This window comes from Pseudophryne corroboree, chromosome 5, assembly GCF_028390025.1.
Source record: "Pseudophryne corroboree isolate aPseCor3 chromosome 5, aPseCor3.hap2, whole genome shotgun sequence".
Lineage (NCBI taxonomy): Eukaryota > Metazoa > Chordata > Amphibia > Anura > Myobatrachidae > Pseudophryne > Pseudophryne corroboree.
Genome location: NC_086448.1, coordinates 536,176,127 through 536,185,965, shown reverse-complemented (window position 1 = coordinate 536,185,965; position 9,839 = coordinate 536,176,127).

Genomic DNA, 9,839 nt, shown 5'->3' with positions numbered 1-9,839 from the left:
CAATGACCATCAAGCAGTATGGTTTAGTATGGTTCATGACACACAAAAACAAAGGTGTTGGATTTTAGGAAGGCTGATTTTGCAAAAATGGGGAGATGTGTTATCGATTCATGGGTGAATTGGAGGAACTTGAAAGGAGTGCTGTAGGGCTGGGATTTTTTTTTTGTTAAAAGTACAATACTATAAGCAAAAGACCTTTGTATCAAAAGGGTTAGGAAAAGCCCCAGGAAAAGGAAGCCAGTGTGGTTCACAGATGAGGTATTAAGTAGTGTGAAAGCAAATAGATGACCTACAGCAAATATAAGCAGACTCAAAATAATAACAATAAAGAGGTGAATATTTCCAGAAAGAAGGAGGCTAAAAAGGTGATTATGCATACAAAGGCAAAAGATGAGGAGAAAATGGCAATTTTTTAAGAGAAAAGAGAGACTTTGTGTTGGGGCACTCTTTGCGTAATATAAATTGTGTTAAAACTTAACTTTTATCAAGATTTATCTAAAAATATTGTACAGACCTTTATATAAAAATGATCACCCATTAAGGAACAGAGAAATGCACACATAGGGATTTAATTACCCAGTGTGAGCATAGGTTATGTTCCCATTTAGAATTCGAATGCACCTGGGTGAAAATATTATAAAACAAATACAATAATTGGAAGTGCTTATATCATCAATTATTGTGGCAGTAGTAATAGTCCAACAAATGAGAGAGTATGTGGTTGTAGCTTCATTACCAAAGTGAGAACTTCTGCTGTCCTATTGTTATGCTCCAAATCCCTGTTACTGATGCATTGCAGGGAAATTGATATCATGCATGGGATGAGAGAGTTCTCGAACAAATAGAAATAGGTAGACAATACCTCTACTTCTGCTGTCCACTGTCATATATGATTATAGCGGACAATGGATGAGAGAGATGGGGTACAGAAAAATAGTTATGGGAATTAGAATTCTCCTATTGAGATATCTAAAAGAACAAAAATATTATAAGTACAATGCTCATAATACACACTGTAATTGTTTAATTGTATGAAAGATATTGCAGTATGTAATGAATGAAACCAAGTGGTTAGTGCTAATATTCCCTATCAACAATTTTTTTTAATGGAAATCAATATACCCATATATATATATATATATATATAAAAATATTAATTGATATAATATAGAGAAAAGGGAATATTGAGGAGAATAAGCAATGTGACTTTTTCCCTCAAATTATATTCAGACAACAAAGTTGCCCCTGAATAGCTAATGTTTTACAAAAGACACAAGCATATGTAGCTTATTCTCTCAAAATATAATAAATCTAGCACCTCACTGGCAAAAGTGACTTTTTTTATCCTTCAAACTATAATCCAACGACAAAATTGCCCATAGATAGCTTAATGTTTTACAAAAGACACAAGCGTATGTAGCTTATTCGCTCAACGTATAATGAATCAATGTTGCTGTTACACAACTAGCGTTTTTATGAGAGATACATGTGACCAATTGACAAAATATTAAAGGTAAACCAGGTATGAGCCCTATTAATCAATGTTCAATTACCAATGAAAGGTATACATACTTAGAAAATCGCAAATATAAAAGCCACAATGGCCCAGTCAGCAGATAAATGGAGACATTTTTTTTAAGTATATAGTATAAGTTAAAGAAGAAAAACAAATGGAAGAAAAATAAGACTTAAGACAGAGAGTGAGAGTTTGGTTGAGAGAGACAAGGAAATTGCAGATTATCTAAATTATTATTTTTGCTCAGTATTCACTACAGAAGGAGAGGGGAAGGGGCCACAGTTACGTTGCATGGACATTTATAAAAATAAGGTAGATGAAAGTACATTTACAGAGGAGAAAGTCCTAACAGAACTCTCAAAACTGACAGTGGATAAACCAATGGGGCCAGATGGGATACATCCAAGGATACTAAAAGAGCTTAAATATGTGCTGGTAGCATTATTAACAAAAGTATTCAACCAGATACTAGCTACATGTGCAATTCCAGAGTACTGGAAAAGAGCACATGTAGTACCACTGCACAAAAGTGGAAGCAAGGAAGAAGCACGCAAGTCTTACATCAGTAGTAGGGAAAGTAATGTAAACACTATTAAAATAAAGAGCAGTGGAATAGATTAAATACAAAATACAGGATCCTAAACAGCATGGATTTACTGGTGGGAGATCATGCCAAACAAATCTTATTGACTTTTTTTTACTCCGTGACTAAAATAATAGATTGAGGGAAGGGATGGGGGGGGGGGGGGGGGGGAGGGGGAGGAATAAATGTAGCATATTTAGATTTTAATAAGGGATTTGACAGTGTTACAAATCACAAACTGCTAAATGGACTTGAAAGCGTAGGATTGGATTATAAAATGAGTCAACGCGTGAGAACCTCGTTGCAGGATAGGAAACAGACAGTTCTAGTATATGGAGTGTATTCTTTGGCGTGAAATGTTACCAGTAGAATACCCCAGAGATCTGTACTTGGACCAGTGCTATTTAATATTCTATTTGGTGACATTGCAAACAGTATTGAAGGGAAAGTATGCATTTTTGCAGATGACATAGAGATATGCAACAGGGTAGACACACCGGAAGGGGTAAAACAAATGATTGATGATCTAGGTAGACTTGAGGATTGGTCAAGAATGTGGCAACTACAGTTTAATGCTAAAACAAACAAAATCATGCACTTTGGTCTCAGAACCCCAAAATCTAAAATTAGTATTAAGGGTGCTATAATGGAAACTACTGAGCAGGAAAGTGATTTAGGAGTCACTATTTTAAATGATTTAAAGGCAGGGGAACAAATGCAACAAAGCAATGAGAAAGGCAAGTCAGATGCTTGGTTGCATAGGGAGAGGCATCTGTAGCAGTAAAATTTAAGTAATAATACCACTGTATGGGTCATTGGTACGGACTCATCTGGAATACTGTGTCCAGTTCTAGAGACCATAACTCCAGAAGGATATAAATACATAAATACAAGAAAGGGTAACTAAAATGGCCTACATCACAAAACTTACCAGGAAAGACGTAGGGGCCTATTCATGAAGCAGTGAAAAGTGTGGAGAAGTTAGCCAGTGGGGAAGTTGCCCATGGCAACCAATCAGCATTGATGTAACATTTATAATTTGCATACTGTACAATTGTATGGAGCAGCTGATTGGTTGCCATGGGCAACTTCTCCACAGACTCACTTCTCCACAATTTTCACTGCTTTATGAATAGACCCCCAAAAGATCTTAACATTTATAGTTTGAAGCAGAGAGGGGAAAGGGGGGGCATGATAGAAACTTTCACATATATCAAGGGTTTTAACAAGGTACAAAAGGGAAACATTTTTCAAAAGACATGCGCTGAAACTGGAAGGAGGTAGGTCAGGGGAAATTTAAGGAAAAATGACATCACAGAAAGGGTAGTGGATAAGTGGAATAGCTTCCAGTAAGAGTTGGTAGAGGCTTAGGGCCTAATTCAGACCTGATTGCAGCAGCTAAATCTTTCTCTAATGGGCAAAGCCATGTGCACTGCGGGGGGGGGGGGGGGGGGGGGGGGGATTTGGCAGCAGATATAACATGCAGAGAGAGTTAGATTTGGGTGGGTTATTTTGTTTCTGTGCAGGGTAAATACTGGCTGCTTTATTTTTACACTGCCGTTTAGATTTCAGTTTGAACACCCCCCACCCAAATCTAACTCTCTCTGCACATGTTATATCTGCCCCACCTGTACTGCACATGGTTTTGCCTATTAGAGAAAACAATTGCTGCTGCAATCAGGTCTGAATTAGGCCCTTACACAGTAGATAAAAGTTTTTTTGAGAGTGTTTAAAAAACACCCCCACTCCTGGCGCAACTAAGTAGGCAAAATTAAAATGAGCTATACAACGGCTGCAAGCACTGAGGGACTGCTGGCTCCCTCAAACAACAGAAATAAAAATATACACAAAGGTGCTGCGCTTGAAGTATGCTTAATTAGTAAAAATAAAAAATATTAAATATAAAGGTGTCTGCTTAAATCAATTTGCAACTAAAGCGGAACTTGCTGATGAAATAAAACAAATTTAATAACACACACAAGATATAAAAAACAATAATAAAAGAAAATAGCTCGAGCACACTGATAGATGTTCAAAATAAATCACTGGATTATGAAAGTTGGAAACAGTGTCACTTCAATGTTGCCACATAGACCTAATCTTGGTCTCTTTGTATCAAGTAAAACTGAATAGTAGCAGTTAATACAGCCAGTTGGAGAACAAATGAATAAGGCTCCCGTCCTCTATGCTACTGGCGTCCCAGTGCAGAGGAATTGCCGCTGGTGATATTTACCCGACCTGCGGGAAGGTGCAGTCTCGCAGCACAGGAGATACCGGAGCAGCTACTGTGTGTCCGCCGCTGGCACTGGCAGTGTGCAGGTGATTCAGTCCTGACAGGCGGGTATGGACGCTGCAGTGATACGCTGACCTGGCGTTCCGGTATACGTTCTCTGAGGCTGATTTTCAAATTCAGTTACACCGCTGCGGGTGAAGGTGGCTGGCAACAATCAGTGCGTCAGTGGGTTGAGCATAGGAGTGACGTCAACGCGTTTCGTCCCGTATCTCGGGACTTCCTCAAGACGAACGTCACTCCTATGCTCAACCCACTGACGCACTGATTGTTGCCAGCCACCTTCACCCGCAGCGGTGTAACTGAATTTGAAAATCAGCCTCAGAGAACGTATACCGGAACGCCAGGTCAGCGTATCACTGCAGCGTCCATACCCGCCTGTCAGGACTGAATCACCTGCACACTGCCAGTGCCAGCGGCGGACACACAGTAGCTGCTCCGGTATCTCCTGTGCTGCGAGACTGCACCTTCCCGCAGGTCGGGTAAATATCACCAGCGGCAATTCCTCTGCACTGGGACGCCAGTAGCATAGAGGACGGGAGCCTTATTCATTTGTTCTCCAACTGGCTGTATTAACTGCTACTATTCAGTTTTACTTGATACAAAGAGACCAAGATTAGGTCTATGTGGCAACATTGAAGTGACACTGTTTCCAACTTTCATAATCCAGTGATTTATTTTGAACATCTATCAGTGTGCTCGAGCTATTTTCTTTTATTATTGTTTTTTATATCTTGTGTGTGTTATTAAATTTGTTTTATTTCATCAGCAAGTTCCGCTTTAGTTGCAAATTGATTTAAGCAGACACCTTTATATTTAATATTTTTTATTTTTACTAATTAACCTTACACAGTAGAGCAATTTAAACATGCTTAGGAAAGGCATATGAACAGTGGCGTAAATTTGTCCCAGTTGCCCGGAGGCAAGAAAAATATTGGTGCCCCCCTATAAATATATGCATGGAGGATGAGCCAATCACAAATTCTAATGATGAATTATTTAGAACATGGCTTCGTCTCAAACAAAGAGAATGTGACTACACATACCATGGCATTACGCTCTCAGACTATTACCGCAGTAATTTAATTCCACGGGGCTTCAGGATACGCAACTCACCGACCATAGGGCGGTATAACGCACAATTCTGCCGGCGGTGGGTTGCGATCCTTAATAAATGCTCGATGGATTTGATCCTTCTGGTGGTGGAGGAGTCCACTAGGGAACTCAATGTAACCAAAGAACAGCTGTTACAATTTGAAAAACAACACAAGACGAACATGGCCCAGGATACTCAGAATGACTGGATCAACAAACTCGGGGTGCAGGTTGAGCAGTATCGTCAAAACCTCATTAGGTTTAAAAAAGATAAATTGACGAAGGTACAGAGAGACTATGCACAAAGACAGGTGTATCCATGGTTGGGTAGCTCCACCCCCGGCCAGGAACAACAAAAACACCAAAGGCGCAGATACCAGCCGAGACGCCATAAGGATCATACACTGGGTACCAGCACGTCGGCCAGTGACTCAGATGCAGCTTCTTCAGTAGCGGAGCAACAAGAGGGGCGCATCCCTTTAGGGCATACCCCTACTTTGATCCAGACTCGATCAAACCAGACCCCCCCGACCGGACGAGGAAGAGGACGCGGCGCGCAAAACAAAACCAAAGGATCGCACGGTCCAAAACCGCCTCGAGCCTCAAGGAACTAGTATTTAATCTCTCTTCAACTCCGTTATCAGACCAGGAGTATAAGCTATTAGCTAAAGGACTGTCATTTGTTCCTTCAAGTCGATTAGACCCACTTGATTGGAAGGTGGAGGTCCATCGTTTTGGCAGGACTTTACGGAGAAGAGAGTTTTTCAATGATAAACCTTTAAGTGATACCAACAGTTCCATTCCACCTCAATTACGACGGATTATTCCTGGTTCGACTTTTGACCCTCCTAGCCTTAACCCTTCAATTCGGACTTTTCTGCGCATGTTAGAAAGAGAGGGGAATGTGGTCCCCGACCAAAAACCATTTAGTAACATGTCTAAAGCAGAGATTAATACACTAAGGGCTTTAGCAGCCAGAACAGATATAGTGGTGCGTAAGGCTGATAAGGGGGGTTCTATAGTGGTCCAGGATCTTGAAGCGTATGTCAGGGAATGTAATCGTCAGCTAGAGGATATGGCCACATATAGTAGGCTTACTGTGGACCCCACACGCCAGTTCAAAATTGAATTAGATCAGTATTTGGCATCCATTAGTGAACAGGGTTTCATTTCAGATGACATAAGTAAAGCACTTAAAGTGGAATTCCCCAAAGCTCCTCTCTTTTATACAGTACCTAAGGTACATAAGTCACTGGTGGACCCACCCGGCAGGCCTATAGTATCTGCTAGGGGGTCCCTGTACCATCCGGTGGCTGTGTATTTGGACGCATTTTTAAATCCGTGTGTCCAAGCCCTTCAATCTTATCTTAAGGACACTAGTTCTTTGTTGATACAATTACAGGAGTTGGGTGATGTTCCTGAAAATATGTTGCTGTGCAGTGCTGATGTGACTAGCCTCTACACCTGCATCCCGCATGATGCGGGTGTGGAGGCAGTTCGTCTGCTTATACAGGATAATGACAAGTACCTAGGTCCTGATATTACAATATTCTTGAAGTTACTGCATTTGGTACTTAGCAGAAACTACTTTGTGTTCAACGGTAGGTTTTACCTCCAGGTGGCGGGTTGTGCGATGGGGTCAGCAGTGGCCCCATCGTACGCGAATGCCTTTATGTTCCAAGTGGAGAAACAGATGTTTTATCTAAATGTACAGGTACAATCCAAAATTATCTATTACAGACGCTATATAGATGATCTGCTGATTTTTTGGCAGGGACAGAAAGAAGAGTTGGTACAGTTATGGTTTGACCATAATCAAACCACACACGTGGTTAAGTTTACAACAACAGTAGATGAAGCATCCATCAACTACCTAGATGTAACAATAACACGTAAGGGTAACAAGCTGTCTACCTCCATTTACGTAAAGGCCACAGATAGGAATACCCTCCTATGTCATGAAAGTTTTCACCCATTGTCACTTAGGAAGGGCCTTCCCTACTCGCAATTTTTGCGTGTTAGACGGATCACCTCAGATCCGGAGGAGACGGAAGTAGCCCTTGACAACATGTTAGCCAAGTTTGCTCAAAGGGGATACCCGATGAGAGAACTACAGGCCTCGCGGTCTAAGGTTCTCAGCATATCACGTATGGAATTACTTAGACAGACTAGTGCCTCACCCCAACAGGTTAACCCCAGATTGGCCATGGTGAATAAATATACCACGGCCAGTACCAGGGTGACCCGCCGGGCCAAACAGTTTTGGCCTATTATACAGACGGATCATTCCATGTCCTCTTTGGCTAATACACGCCTTATGCCCAGCTATACACGAGGCAGAAATTTGGGCGATCATATTATGAAACTTGATGTCTCTAGTCTCACCAGGGTTAATGAACCCCATTTTCTCCGTTTGAAACAAGGTTGCTTTAGGTGCTTGGGATGTGCGACCTGCAACACTCTTAGCATAGGGGCTACTTTTAACCATCCCCACACAGGTCGCAAAATTAAAATCAGGCACAGACTAACATGCACCTCAACACATGTAGTGTATCTACTCACATGCCCATGTGGCCTTGCATATATTGGTAAGACCATCAGGCAGTTTAGGGAACGCATGGCCCTACATCGGAGTGCAATAAAGAAAGCTTATGAAAAGGGCCTTAGTGAGCAGCCATTTGCCCGTCACTGTATGGAAGCCAAACACGGAGTGTCAAGTATTAGGGCCATCCTTATAGACCATGTCCCTAAGTCTCTAAGGGGTGGCAATAGGGACAGGCTCCTATTACAGAAGGAGGCCAGGTGGATTTATTCCCTGGGGACTATTTTCCCCAAGGGTCTTAATGAGAACCTGGGACTCCAATGCTTTTTATAACTATCATATGTTTTTTCAATTGTGACAGCTTTTTGTGATATTTCTTTCACTGCCTGTTCTTGAGCACCCCTGGGTCCTCCAAGCCCTAAGCAACACTATTTTTATGTGCCTTCATTTTTATGTTAATGGTATGACTAGGATGGGGTTGGAGAATTCGGGGGATGCCTATAGCGGACAGTGGTTGTAATAATAGATTGATTGTCTGGCTGCAAGAGGGTCAAGTACTTAATATTTAATATTTAATATTTACCATTTAATATTTACCATTTACTATTGTCTTATTTTTTGCTTTTTTACCAGCCCCTGTATCATGTGTTTTTTATCTTAGTAACAATGTTTTGTTTGAATTGCACTCATTTGGTGTTTATTTATCTGTTTAGTCATCTCAGAGGACGCCGGGGACGTGGGTTGTTTACGCTCCGGTTTCCATGGAGCTCCCCTGCGACGCGGCGCATCAGTGACGTCACGGCAGTGAGACGCGGAGGTGCCTCGTGGCGGTCGACGAGCGGGTGCGCCGTGGAGCAGGTGAGTACGGTTAGGTTTGTTAATCTGGGGGTGTTCCATGTCTTATAAGCCACTTGTACACTTGTATTATGTTTGTCTGGCCCTGAGGACGGAGAAGTTATCTCCGAAACATGTCGGCCTTCAGCCAATAAAGTAACCACGTTTATACAGTCTGATGAGTGCCGCCTGCTTACCTCGCTTCATTATATATATATATATATATATATATTTGCTCCTACATAGCAAGCCTGCAGATTCTAACTACTTGAAGCTACTACAAAACTGTTGCAACTAGGCAGATCTATGTAGGGGTCCAGCCACACACTACATAGATCTGCTCAGTCACACACAATGCTGATTATTTCTCTGACAATTAATTTGCAAGTGTCCTATCTAGGATTAGAACCACAACCTATTACATTGGAAGCATGCACCTTACTGATGGAGATATTTGCTCTTGCATAGGAAGTATGAGAATTCTAACTACATGAAGTTACTTGTAATTGTCAGAGAAATAACGTCATATAGTTAGAATTCTCATGCTTCCTTTATAGGAGCAAATAGCTTCATCAGTAAGGTGTCTGCTTCCAGTGTATCTATAATAAAGAGGGTGTGATTTGTAAGGTGCCCATCTGCACAGATACAAAGATTTAGACCTAAATCATCTTTTGATCCCTCTTCATCAAACAATTCCTTAAAAGTATTCACAAGAACTCTTAATCAATTGTCACGGAGCATGTGAGTAATTCTCCATCACCTAGAAATAATCTCACGAAGGCGGAACGCTTAGCTCTAAAGAATCTACAAGGCTATAAGGACATAGTCATTCGCCCCGCCGACAAAGGTGGGGGTGTCGTGGTCTTAGACTTAGAATATTACCGACAAGATATACTTCAACAACTGAATGATACTGAGGTCTATAAGCTACTAAGGTCGGATCCAACTGTAACATTCAAGAAGGAACTGGATGTGGTCT